A 14,536-nucleotide genomic window follows, 5' to 3' on the forward strand; every position below is an offset into this window, starting at 1 on the left:
TCAAGAATTTTAAATAATATAGTTGGAGTTTCCTGAACCATAGGCTTTTTGCTTATTCTGTGTTTTCACAGCAGCAAAGCACTGGGATGCAGGTGGTGCCACAGTGGGTTACTTAGTAATGTAAAATGCATAAATAAAAATGATCAAAGAACACTGGGGACCTAAAGTAAGCCTCACAGTTGCTCTGGTTAAAAACTTAAACTTGTAGGCATGCACAACATTATGGGATTACAGGTCATGCCCTAAAAAGAAAATCAGGAAATAATTGAATTCAAACCCAGTGCTCATATCTATTCCGATTCACATTGCACTTCCTCATAAAAAGAAAATACTTTCAAGAAGAAAGGCAAAGCAAGAGGGAAGCATTGTCCTTTTCAATACCAAGAAAAAGCTATTCTAAAACAAATGTTGCTTGTATAGATGCTACTTTTCTACATATAGTATCAGTGGTAATCACTTACACTGGCATTTACCTTTAACTGACAGATCCAGGGTGACTTCATTGTTTTACAGAGGCTTTTTTCCACTTGAATGGTAATGCCTCTATATAAATTCTTGATTACATTTTCTTGCTTTTTGACATTGTGTTTTGTATTTGTCATTTGTACACATACATATGTAAACAGCTTCATGGCAAATTCTATTTGCTGAATCACCTTGAGTGACCCATAATGTATCTGATTGCAGGATATGGTACTATTTGGAAAGGCATATGAATTTAATATGGCCACTTGTCCCAGAAATTATTACAGTTTTCAGAGAAAAAATGTAGGAGGGAATATAAGAGTTTGGAGTTGATATGAAAATATAGGAGGAAGGCAATCAAAAAGATGAATAAAAAGACACTTCACATCAACTCTGAAAAACACACTTATTGGTTATAGGAAGAGAACAGGCAAATATTTCCTTTTTTTTTTTTTCCATAAACAAATGAACTCGTATGTTACATGCATACTTTCATGGATAGCTTTGAACTCTCAAGGGACAGGAAGCTGCAAAGCATCAAAACACTGCTTCCATGAAATAACATGGCTATGGTTCACCACAAGCTTATGTGGTCATTTACACTTGTGTGAAACAGGAGTAAAACACTGTGTGATCACAGGTCAGCAGAGGACCAGGTACCACCAGCCTGTCGTAAGAGGAAAAAAAAGTGATTGGCAAGGTTCTTGTTTGAAATGTGGTCTGGGAGGGACAAGTCTTGGTTTCCAGTCTTATACACAGACACTTTCTTGGTTATTCCAAACTTCTTCTTTCAGCTGCTGACTCCAGAGGCGATGACTTCTCAGGCAAATGAGTCCTTGAAATACTCAGAGAAGCCCAGACTGTCATCTGTCCTTTGTGGCTGGTGACACAATTAGCCAGTATTAATTTTGACTGTAAGTACCACCCATGCCTTCGATTGTGAATTTTCTATTTTAAAAATACCCTGCTTTACATGAGCCTCTGGAAAATGCAACGACTTCATTAGAAACACTCTTTCTTCTACATTTCCCTCCCACCCCAAGTGAGGGGGGAACAAGATAACAAGGAATAAGCTACATCTACCTGTACCCACCAGCAAATGTCTTAAGTTCCCTCCTCAATAATTTTTATATCTAAGTTTCATATAATTAATTTTACAATGCCATGATTTATTAATTTGTCTCCATTTGAACATACATATACAAGGGTGTGTCCATTTGGCAAAATTGTCCCTTTTGAAAACTGTAGGATCAAAACAAACAAGAAATTTAATAAGACAAGGTGAGAGCTTGATCTCAGAAGGCATCTTTTTGTTCATTAAATAAATATGAGATTTTTTACAGGTCTAACTGGGATGCTTGGAAATTAAATGCTGAATGTGGTCTAACTTCTTTTTCAGACTGTTCAGACTGCCTGTCTCTGTTCAGTATGATACAGTATGATATTCTATAACATAGATTGAAATAGAAAGAAGAACAAAGAAGCACTCTTGTTTTTCCTTTTTTGTGTGTGAAATTCAAAATTTTAAATTACACATTCCTGCATTCCAGTAATATATTAAGTTTCAATTTTGGGGAAAGAGCTATTACGTTATTCCTGGTTTTTTTTTCGCCAGAGTAAGGGTAAAAAAACAAAACCAAAACCAAAAATAAAACCAAAAACCGCCCCAAAATTCCCCCACAACCAAGCATGCCAATACTGCCCTGATTTACCACTATCCTGAAATAATAATGGGGTGTCAGAAATGTGCCTGAAAACACAGACATTTCTTCCACATCTGAATTCAAAGCTTACTTACAGAGGTCTGCAAAATGTCTTCTACCTCTCATCTTAATGTCTTTGTAAAGTTGTTCGCAGGGACAGTGTACAACCATGCATCAGTAAAGAAATGAATGGCATCTAGTTCTGCCTTGCTTTTATAGCACTCAGCAAGATTGGTGCCTCCGTGAACCAACGTCCTTCACAAATAAAGCTGAGTCACTGAGACAGGAAGTTGGCAGGAAAAAGTGGAACTTCTTTTTCTTTTTCAGTTCATTGGCATTATAATATCTTCTGTTAGAGACATGCTGGCCATGCACAACTTAAGTTCTTCTTTGGGCCAGTCAGTTGGCCCAAATAGCTATGCAAAGCCACAGGTCTGAAAAGGTTTCATTCAAGAAAAGGGCAAATCAGCAACAACTTACAATAAGTGGGGATCTACCTATAACCAATATCGTTACACCTGTATTTGACTAGTTTATATACCCTGACCATATAATTAAATTCATGACACTGGAATTGTCCTTTTGAGTGTTTAACACACATAAAGGGCTTCGCTTTTTTAGTTTATGGAGTTGTCTCCTCAGTTCTGAGTTCTCTGACTCAGATTACTAGATTTGCATTATTTTATATTGTTTGGGTATTCTAAAGTTTATATGGTAACAAACAAGAGCAACCAAAGATAAGAGACATCTAGTAAGAAGAGATTGGTGTTTTTCCTTCCATGCATCCTCTCCTTAGTTACATTTTAGGACCAGCTTTGGCAGGGGGGTTGGTCTAGATGATGTCCAGAGGTCCCTTCCAACCCCATATCATTCTGTGATTCTGTGTGATTCTGTGAAAACAGAGCTGCAACATTTCTGTATGGAGAAAAAGCAGAAGCATTATCAAGTTAAAGGCTCTACTTTAACTGTGGTATAAGGGCGCAGCTCCAATGGTGCTGTCCTACCTTGTTCTTGTGAAAGCATTTATTATGCATGTGGCTAGATATTCTATAGATCAAATCAGCAGAATATCTTTGGGACACAGTAATGCAGCTTCGTCTCTCATTTCTTTTTCCTTTGGTTGTACTAGATGATCTCTAGAGGTCCCTTCTAATCCTGACAATTCCGTGATTCCGTTGTTTGCTATAGATACTGGTTCTTACAAGGTGTCAACATCTCATTAGATTCTTTCTGTCTCAAAATGATTTTTTTAGCACCTTCATCACTGTCCTAATAATTGGTCCAGTCTGATTATTCTGGACGATGAACCTGTGAGTTTACATTCGCTATTAAAGAAAAAAAAATAAGAAAAGAAAAAAAAAAGCTGTCGAGTAAAAGTCATTTTCTGGGCACCTTACTGATTCTTATTGGTAAACACATAAAGCATTTGCAAACTACAGAAATGCTTCATCAACATTTTTGAGATCTTGACAGAATTACATTAACAGTTTTCATTTTTTTCATATTATTGTATCTCTTCCCTAGACTATGGCAGATGTACATAGTATCAGGACTAATGGATGCATTTATGAGCATAATTGGATGCACCTTTTAGTAACCGGGGAAAAATGTATAGCAAAATATAAAATACAAATATTCCATGATATACTGCCGTGACAATGAGTCTTCTTGTCCAATTAGCATAGGAATGGCATTCCTGTCTATTCTAGCTCATGGGGAAACAGTGACTGTCAGCAAAAGGTAAACTGTGTCTAATCTCAGTTTGAAAATAGCCGGCATATATTCTATATGGAAATCAGTAAACTAACCTTTTTGGTTTTGCTAAAAATATGATTCCATGTTATTGAACCTTAAAGATGCCTACCTTTTGCATTTTGAATACAAATACACTTGCCAGTAAAAACATTCTAAGTTTGCATTTTACATACATAAAAGCTTTGGTTTGGAATTCATATCCCAGTGTGGTATTCATCCTTCCCACCATATAAAGCCATATATGGTAAATTGGAGGGTTGGGGTTGTTGGGGTTTTTTTCCAAAATAAAATATCCAAAGTATTTTGACTGATAAGTAACTGTTAAGTCTGATGAAAAATCTTAACTTGTTCAGTTTGACTTCCCTTAATTAAAAGAGACAATTCCATCTACTACATATCCATAGCATTGAACTGAGCAATCCACAGTTGCAAACACTGACAGGGCACCCAGAATTTATACCAACCTACCTATTGGTAGGGTGGGTGTTAGCAAAGGTGTACAGCCCCTCTGTGCTCCTGCATGCAGACTGCACAGCGGGCAGGTATATAAGCTGTGTCTTTCCAGGAATTTGCAGCTCGCAGGACAGCCTCCCCAGAACATGCAGCTCAGATATACAGGAGACCACTATAGGGTTACCTCATTTCATAATCAGAATGAGTACAGACAGGCAGACTGTAGCTGACAGACTCTGTGAGTCTGCATGTGGCTGAGGTTCCCTTCCATTTTTTTCAGACATCTGAATTTTACATGCAATGCTATGAAACACTTTTTCCCTTGGTAGTTGGGGGTGGGGAGGCCACAGAAATATTCATGCTTATTGTTGTTAGATAGGGATGTACATGGAGATAGGCATATGGGTATAACTATTTTGCTGGGCTTCACACATCTTGCTTCAAGTCAGAGGGTATTTTGATGAGGGAAGAAGTAGCCATCTTGTTTTATCCACCTTAGAAGTGCTGCTTAATATAGGTACTTGGGAGATGAGATACTGAAATACTGCACACACGGGTGGATGAGTGACACTGGTATTCTGTCAAAAGCAATTCCTAAATGAGGAACACCACTCAAGAGTTTAGAAATCACCCCTGTCTGAGCAGACTTGAACACCAAGGCTCAGAATGACAAAATGATGGTTTCACACCGTTTCCCTAAGCAGCTGTTCCTGGTCACCCTACGGGACAATATAGACAAATCTCTATGCCAGCTAGAGGATGGTGCTTCTTTAAAATATTTAAGGACTCTTGCCAACCCTGAATGAGATACAGTAAAAATATTTTTGTCATGGAAAGTATCAGTGAACAAGACATTAAGGGCTATAGCTTCTTCTTCTAGAATATATTAACCCAATAAGCAGAACTGCCTGACAGCCACAGTAAGTTTGGGGTTTCTTTTACAGGTTGAGCAGGTTATCGATATACTGGCATGCCCGTCCTAGCTCCACTCCTCATTTTTGGCTCATTCGAGTGGGAAAGGAAGGATCCTTACGTAAAATTTACCCAAATCCAGGGTAAACCATGCAGTGTAGGTAGCAATTTCATGTTTCAGAACCTCCCTTTTGAGTACAAAAACGAGCTGATGGAGCTACAGATCTGATTTCTACACATCACTGGGAATAGACTGCATTTCAAGGGGGAACTTGTAAGAGGAGTTTCTTAAGAAAATTCTGTGGAGTTATAATCTATCAAAACATTTCAAATATGAAGAACTGCCTTCCAGAAGAAAAGAACATGTTCTATTTCTACATTTTGCAAATGAAGTGTTTAGTATTTGGCTTAAATGACTTTTCATTTCACTGGTTCTTTTGTATGCTGTAGCATATTACAAAGTTAAAAAAAAAAAAGAGTCATCTTATTCAAAATAAAATAAATTTAATAAAAGAACTGTTTACTTCTCGGCTTTTTTCATTGGTAAGTATTGAAGCCATACTTTGAAATATCAAAATCCTTCCCAAAATGGTTCAGGTGACTGATTGTGGTATACTTAAAACTCCTGCACCAAGGCAGGAACAGCAAACTGAGTTTCTCTCTGACTAGAGGAATGTTTACTCTAGTTTTTCCATGGCACTATTGTCAAGGAGCTCCTGCAATGCATAGACCTATAATTAACGTACAGTTGCTAATTTGCAAATTTGCATGCAAATCGTGTATTGGGTGTCAGTGCCCAGGTGTTGACAGTGGTGGGCTACAGGGGAGACCTCTATGAGAAGTGGCCGGGGTTGCTCCATGCCAGACACAGCTGGTTCCAGATGGCTCCAACGGACCCACCGCAGCCCCTCAGCCTAGGTGGTGACGCCTCTGGGGAAGTGTGATTAAGAAAGGGCAGAAAATGCTAAGGAGAGGGAGGAACAGGGAAGAAAAGAGTGAGAAAGAGCAGAGGGAACACCAGTGTTAGAGGAGTTGGTGCTCCATAGCACATCCCCAAAGGGACAGTGTCCCATGGAGGACCTATGCTGAAGCAGAGGAAAACAGTGACAAGGAAAGGGCAGCAGAGACAAGCCACCATGTCCTGACCACAAACCCCTTCCTCCCCATTGCCTCACTGAAGGGACTAAGTATAACCTGGGGTGATAACGAAGCAGGGAGGAGAGGCATCTGTGGTGGAGGAGTGGAACAGCCTGGGAGTGAAGCTGAGAAAACTGACACCAACTGGAAGGGGGAGAAAATGTGTTTTCCCTGAAAGTGTAAATGCTTGTTTCTTTTCTTGTTTGCTTTTGTATTCCAATACCCTAATCAGTACTCAAGTATTTATATTAATTGATGATAAATGAAATTAAATTCCTCAAAGCCAAGTATGTTTGTCCACAGAGTAATTGGTAAGTGATCTCCCTGTCTTTTTTTCAACCCTGTTGGGGGAATTTGTATGGTACCCCTCGAGGCAAATTGAACACACGTTTGTTCTTAATTATAAAAGAAAAATTTAATGAACAATGAACTGGGCAGAGTCCTTCCTCAGTGCACAGTTCTATATGGAGCCTGCAAAGGCATGTCACAAGCGCATGCCTTGTGTACACTTGCACCAACACCACTCCCGAGAGTGGTTGCATGGGGTACATCAGCCCGGTCCTGGGTCCATCCCCCAGCCCAGCTCTGCTGTCCAAAGGTGGCCCCTAAGCCTGGGCCCCTGAACGCTCCCATTCCAGGAGGTCTGCAAGACAATGCTGAATGGAAACTTCACTCCCTTACAAGGAGTCTGATCCGTCTCTAACATTCCTGCTTCCAGCCAGTTTAACCCCTTCTTGCAGTTGGGCCTCCCGGCCCTCCATGCCATATCATCCCTTGGTCACAACTTACCACTGCTGACCAGCTGCAATTAGAAGTTCCTCCTCAATCTGCTAGTCTTCTCTCTCTCCCTCTCTCTTGTTCTTCCTCTTTTCTCCCCATCCCTGTGTTGCCGGAGGGGACAAGGGTGAGCGGAGGGGATGGGGTGAGCGAGCAGCTGTGCAGTTGCTTGGTCATGAGCTGAGGCCAGTCTACTACATGCATGGCACACCATTTGTGCTTGCCAAGTGTGCTTTTATGGTCCCAAATTACTTACCTTCATTGTGGAGATATGGGTTTGCTGTTTAGCAATCATGAAGTCCCCAGTGTATATGTGCTGACGCCCGTCCTTTTAGAAGGTGAGAGGCTTTGGGATAAAAAGGGGTGTAACTCTGACTTTCTTATGTGCATGCATCAGAAACAAAATGAAATGTGCTCCCAGGAGGAATCTCTTACTACATCTTGTCTTTCCTTTTCAGCAAGGCATAGCAAAGACATTACTTACAACATACAGTAATCTATAATATTAACAGCTGTCAGTACATTAAAAATAGTTCAGATATTAAGATTTATAAAGATAAGAAGACATTAAGGGTGGGGAGACTTGCACAATGGGAGCAAAAGCAAAACACTTGCTCTGACTCCATAAAATCAGGAAACCCTGAAAGAACATTTTGTCTGTAAAGCATTTAGGATCTTGATTAAAGCCATTGTTTACAGCCTAGCAAAGATACTATTATATCAGCAAGGCCAGTTTCACTATCAGGCTCATCAGCACAATACTGCCAGCAGGGACATTTTAAAAGGGCTCTTCAGTTATGCCCTAAAGTAGTTTCGATATCTATACTTTAAAAATATGATCAAGAATGTATAAAAATCAAACCCCGTATTTCATGCTGATGTGTTCCAGTGCATTACTGTCTGACTTTAACCATGAAAGGAATAGCCCCTTTGTGCAAGGAGACTAGCTAGGAGAAGATTCAGGGAATAATAAAAGAAGCTTCATGAAACGGTTATGAAATACTGGGTTTATCCAGCAAATATAAGTGCAGCTTAGGTCTATGAAGTGTTTGTGATTAGCACTGCTGTTCTTTCTAGCCCATTAAAAATTAGCTTAGCTGGCCATTAGACAGACTGTGGTTACTCCCTCCTTCAAACCCTCCACTGGCTCTTCAGCAAATCATCTCACAATTTCTTGTCCTTGCTTCAAGGTCCTGGGATGAAATTTAGGTTTCAGCCTACATTTCATGTCTGTTTCTGCCACCAGGAACACCCACCTTGTGTGTAAATTAGGCATCTTCAATAGCTACTTCTCATATTACACACTTTGAACTGAACACCCTTCGAACTGAACACCCTTCCAATACCAGCCTGAATGTCAAATCTCCATACTTTACTTTCAGACTGGAAGCTACTTGAAGTACAAGGTTGGATTACCTTGAAGAATACTTGTAAGAATACTTGTATTAGTGCTGAGTGACTAATACTTACATTTTTTTCCCCACAATTTTAGTGATGACAAAAAAAAAAAAAGGAAACAAACAGGAAAAACCGATCATTTTAGGTTAACATAGGTTTATTTTCTTTTATCTCTGAATGGAACATATGAGAAGAAAGATCAAAGGAAGAAAATTGTTAATTGTAGGTTGATTGTATACTTTTTAATTATAAATGGTTTTAAACTGAAAGAGGGGAGATTTAGATTAGATATTAGGAAGACATTCTTTCTTCTGAGGGTGGTGAGGCACTGGAACAGGTTGCCCAGAGAAATTGTGGATGCCCCATCCCTGGAAGTGTTCAAGGCCAGGCTGGATGGGGCTTTGAGCAACCTGCTCTAGTGGGAGGTGTCCCTGCCCATGACAGGGGGGTTGGAACTCGATGATCTTTAAGGTCCTTTCCTGAACCATTCTATAATTCTGTGATTCTGTGATTCTATGACTTTATGATAAAGTGAAATTTCTAAACAGAAAGTGGTTTTCTGAACAAAGGACAAGTCTATACCAGGGATGGCTCTGAACGAGTTTTCAGAGAAAGTCCAAACATATCAGTGCAGTGTTCCTTTTTCAGGGTTTATAGTCTGCAAATCTAATTGACCTGTGTGGGTATAGCTTCCACTGTAAGGACTAACTGTGATATTGCTATTGCAGTGCACTATACAGTACAGCTGTACCTAGAAAGTCTGGATATGATACCTTTAAAAACCTATGAAATTAAACATTTTCACACTTCAGAATTTGTGTCAACTCAATTTTCTTGCAGTTGAAAATTTTCACTAAATCACCAAATAAAGTTTTGTTCAGTCCAAAACTTAATTTTAAAATGAATAAACTATGCATCAGAATAGATATGTACAGCTTTTCTATGTGCATGAAGATTCCAAGCAGTTATCTTTCCTCTTCTTGAAGAATATGCTTTGCATTGTTTTTTCATTCCTGATTTTATTTCATGATATCCATAGACATAGACATAAATAATGGGAGAATCAGCAATACCAGCAGCAAATATGTCTCATTCCAATAAAAAAAAAAAGTAAAACAGGTAATGGGCAATTTTCAGTATTATCTTAGTATAAATGGAATTGTTTGATTCTATCCAGCAGTGTGCTCTGTGAGTAGGATCCTGATGGACTTAAATCAATACATTTTCACTTGGTACGGTTATTTATCCGTCTTTAAAGCATCACAGTACTGTCAAGGACAGACAAGTAGATGTGTGAAATAAATTCACAGAGAACCACTCTCAGAAGTATGGGCTCTCCTAATTGTGATAAAGTTTAAAACAACATAATAAACCAAATACCAGACTCATTAATAAACGAACATGCAACTGTTGCCAGCTATACCATAAAATTAATTACTGTAAGTTGGCAAATGTTGTAGGGTAAAATGAATTGATTTAAAGTGAGAAGAGTGAGAGCTGACAGGATACTCTAGAAGCTGAAAGCTTTCTATGTATGTCAAGAGAACAGCAGACATTCATCTGCCACTGAGAAACCTTAGCTACTTGAAGTAAAGGATAGCGTTATTAATACCTGCTTCACATTCTAGACAGGACCACTCTAAACACAATTATCTGCAAAAGATAACAAATATATTACTGACAGCTGATTAACTGCTTATTAACTCTACCTGTAACCATCACAGGATGCAGAAAATGAAGTAGAAATCAAGGGGTGAGCAACAAAGTAATACACCTGTTTTATTAAAGCATTGTTTGGAAGCCAGAAATAAGTAACGATATTTACCAGTAAAAAATGAGCATTTAAGACTGCCATAATTATGATCTACCAATTTTTAAAAATGACATTTAAACCCTCTCCTAAAGCTCCAACTTCTTGTTCATTTTTCATGCTTATGAGATTAAGAGCACATATGGATGTAATACAGATTTTCCCTAGTTTTGTGTTATTCCACTTGAATTTGGTGATAATTGCAACTGAAATGCAAGCTATTAGTCACTGTCTTGTATTTTTCTGTAATAATAGCTTGCAATGTTTTAGAAGTAAGGCCACCTTCAAAGTATAAAGGACAATGCTGTTTATGTAGGGGTCTAATATGATCCTAGTTTATGAAATCAATATAACTTAATTATTTTGTGTTGGTCTGGTGAATTGAATGTGACCATCACTGAAATTTTCCCTCCTTCTAGTGTTTGTTCATTAGAAGAAAGCAACAAACATTATTTACTGATTCAGGACTGAGACTGTATCTGGACAGGAATTCTTTATGAAAAAGTCTTAAATGTAAATAATGGCAGTTCCCCCCACCCATTCCTCCTTATTTAATGCTCTTATGGATTACCGGCAGAGTGAAATCATAGGCAATGTCAGAGAGAGTCTAAAAGACTAATACATGAATGGATTTCTTTCCCCTAGTAACAAAAAAACCACTGAAAGTTAACCAACCAAAAGATGTTATTGTGCAACACCACACTTCAACCAACTAAAAAAGTAAACAAGGACAGTTTGTCCTGTTCTGTCACCAATTCTTCTGCAAAAATGACTTTTCATCAATGGAGAGAGAGAGACATTGTTCAGAAATGTGTAGTCTATAACAGACACTGATAGGTTTCCTAATATTAAAAAATAGAGGAACCACGTTCTTACACAAAACTGCTCCTGATCTTTCAGGAAATGGAAAGGCCCCTGTTTTATATCACTATGGTGTGTATCAAAGCAAAAGTGTTATTTCTAGTTGTTTTTTAAAAAGAGATATTGTGGTGAACATTATGAGAGACATTTTCAGAAGTAATAGTCCCATTTCCTTTCAGATAAGTTTCTGAAAATCTTCTGTGGCTATATGGACCTATCTGAAAGCACGTCTCCATTTTGTGACACATGCTCTATATATAAAATTATTGAGGACAATTTCACTGAAAAGTGACTAGGAACGGTTATTCCTTTATACTCCTGCAGCTTTAATTTAACTCGTCGTATACACGCATGCAAGTTGTGAGCTTGTTTCACACACAATTACATGCTCTGCACTTGAAATAATCCTATCATTACTAAATCCATGCACCTATGCAATGTTTTTAACTTTTGCTTGGCATCATAGACTGTGTTGAAGGGTTTGGTTTGTTTGTTTTTTTCCCCTGACCTTCTACCATTTCATGGAGACCCTCTTCTTCATGGTATAGTGGTGGTGTAAAGGCAAGCTTCTCCAGCTACTTCACTACTCTGAAGTCACAGACACCTTATTTAACTCTGTGACCAGATAAATGAGTTTCCAAGCAAAATGTAACCAGGAATAGGAATTGTGGGCATTGGTAGGAATTACAGTTAGGCAATATAATTTTCTGTAAAAAGAAATGTTTACAGGAATAACCTAAGTCATATTATATCAGACCAAAGAAGCAGTTATCCCAATTCTGTGCACCTGACGTTGCCCATAGCAGATCTCTAGTGAGCACTGCAAAGGCACTCCTTGAAATATACATCAAATCTATAGCAGTCAGGGAGTCCGTGTAAAAAGGTACTACTCTTGTGTAGCTGTCAGTGAATTTTTCCTTTCATGCATGTGACATTCAGGTTTTTTTCACTCAGAATATCTCTAATGTCCTGTGGCAGACAATTCCATAGATAGCTATATCTGAAGAAGTATCTTCTTTTATTTGTCTAGAACTTGACACATACTTGTCTTATCGGGTGTCCCCTATATCTTGTGTTGGAAAAGACAGTAAACAATCTCTCCCTATTTTCCTTCTCCCTGACACTCATGACATTCTGCCATATCCACCTTACATCATTTCTCTTCCAGGTCAGACTACTCTATTTAATCATCCTTCATACAGAAGCCATGTCATACCTTTGATCATCCTTGTTGCCCTTAGCGTAATTTTTCTTGTTGTAATATTTCTTTTCTTATATGAAGGGACTAGAATTGTTCAAAAATATCTAAGATTTGTACTCATTTTTATCCTGGGAGGTCAGAAGATTTGAGCTCTATTATCTATTAGGAGGGATTAGATTTCTATCCGCTAGTATACCTAGCTTGTCACTCTCCTGTGAGGTACAAGGCAAGTTCTCAAATCATAATGCTATCTTACCAAAGACTTTAGCTGTCAGGGAGTAGAACAATTCCCCTAGTTGCTTTCTAAAATCCCTCAAGTGTTTTAGTGTGTATCTGCATTACTGTCTTGCTCTCTTAAACAGGTTTTAATCACCTGGTTTCTTGGAGTTTACTTCATCAGGGGTTCATTGTTAGAAGTTAATGACCAGTGGCTGAAGCTTCACATTATCTTAACCAAAGCATTTCCCTCAGGTACATGATTTCAATCCCAAAAGGCCATTCAATGAAGTTAAGAAAATGAAGTGCAGAGATCTTTTCACTTGGGTAACATGTTAGTCTTTCCCTTTATAAATATGCACAAAAGTCAAAAAAACAGCGTTGTATCATGAGCATAAAATAGAATCATAGAATCATAGTATCATAAAATCATAGAATTGTTTTGGTTTGAAGAGACCCTTAAGATCATCAAGTCCAACCATAAACCTAGCATCACCAAGTTACCACTAAACTGTGTCCCTCAGCGCAAAACCTACATCTACATCTCCAGGGATGACAAGTGAACCACTTCCCTGGGCAGCCTGTTCCAATGCTTGACAACCTTTTCCATGAAGAAATTTTTCCTGATATCCAATCTAAACCTCCCCTGGTGTAGCTTGAGGCCACTTCCTCTTGTCCTATCACCTACTTGGTGATTTCCCTACTTGGGAAAAGATATCGACCCCTGTAGAGTGTATATTGCCTGTAAACTCTGCACTAGCTACCTTAAGAGACTACCTCAGCAAAACTCACTTTTTGGTTAAAATCATGATCTTCCCACCAGGCTAATCTACGAAGGTCTCAATTCTGTAAGAGGTACCCAATGCACATAAAGGCACATACAAAAATTCTGTGCTTCAGAAGGCAAACTGCTTTCTAGAAAAAGCCCAAAAAGTTGAGCCATATCATCCAGCAGGATGGTCTAGATTTACACCATTTCTCTCAAATAAACTAACTGCAGAATGAGGCAGACACACTGGCAGGACACTATCCCACACCTTCCCCAGAGCTGGGGCTATAACTGGCTCATTTGCACAATGCCAGTTCTTGTGTACCTATGACTCCTTGAGCTTGTCCTGGGATAGCTACAATCCTCCTCAAACAAGCTGTGCAGTCACAATTCAAAGAACGTATGCCCACACACAATCTGTACCCCGCTGAGTGGGCAAATAAATAGCAAACATAACAAATGAATAATATAGTGCACAATTTGGTGCCTCATAACTACATAAAATCATACATAAGGGGAGAGAAAACAATGCCTTCAATGACACTTTACATCTCTTTTTTGCATTACTATTAACACTCCCTGCAAAACAAATTTGTGTCTGGACAAAGTGCAATTCCAAATGTGACCAGAATAAAAAATACTGTGGTTTTAACATAAATTTTAATCTATACCTGAGTGATTTTCTTTTTTTTTTTAGATAGACTGTTTATCCTGATTTCACTGCAATTTTGCTATTAATTCTTTTGCACAAAGAAGGAACAAGCTACAATAACATTCAGAAAAGCCTTTAAAAATGCTGACATGTAACCCTTGCTATAGTTGTGATACTGAGACAGTTGTGTACAGCAGAACAAGGGAAGACTAAGCACTGGTTCCCTGTAAGCCACAAAGATCTAGTTATTCCACAGGGGAAAATAAATATTTTTTTATATATCTTTTTACCCTGAATATATTTTTTTTCTGAAAAAAGATTAAAAATAATAATAATGCATTAGAAGAATATAATGCAATATTTCATTATATGAATTTCAAACAAACACATTCATGCATAGTTATTTTGCTTTCTGTATATCATGCAT

The sequence above is a fragment of the Numenius arquata genome, chromosome 4 (assembly GCF_964106895.1).
Source record: "Numenius arquata chromosome 4, bNumArq3.hap1.1, whole genome shotgun sequence".
NCBI classification, from domain to species: Eukaryota; Metazoa; Chordata; class Aves; order Charadriiformes; family Scolopacidae; genus Numenius; species Numenius arquata.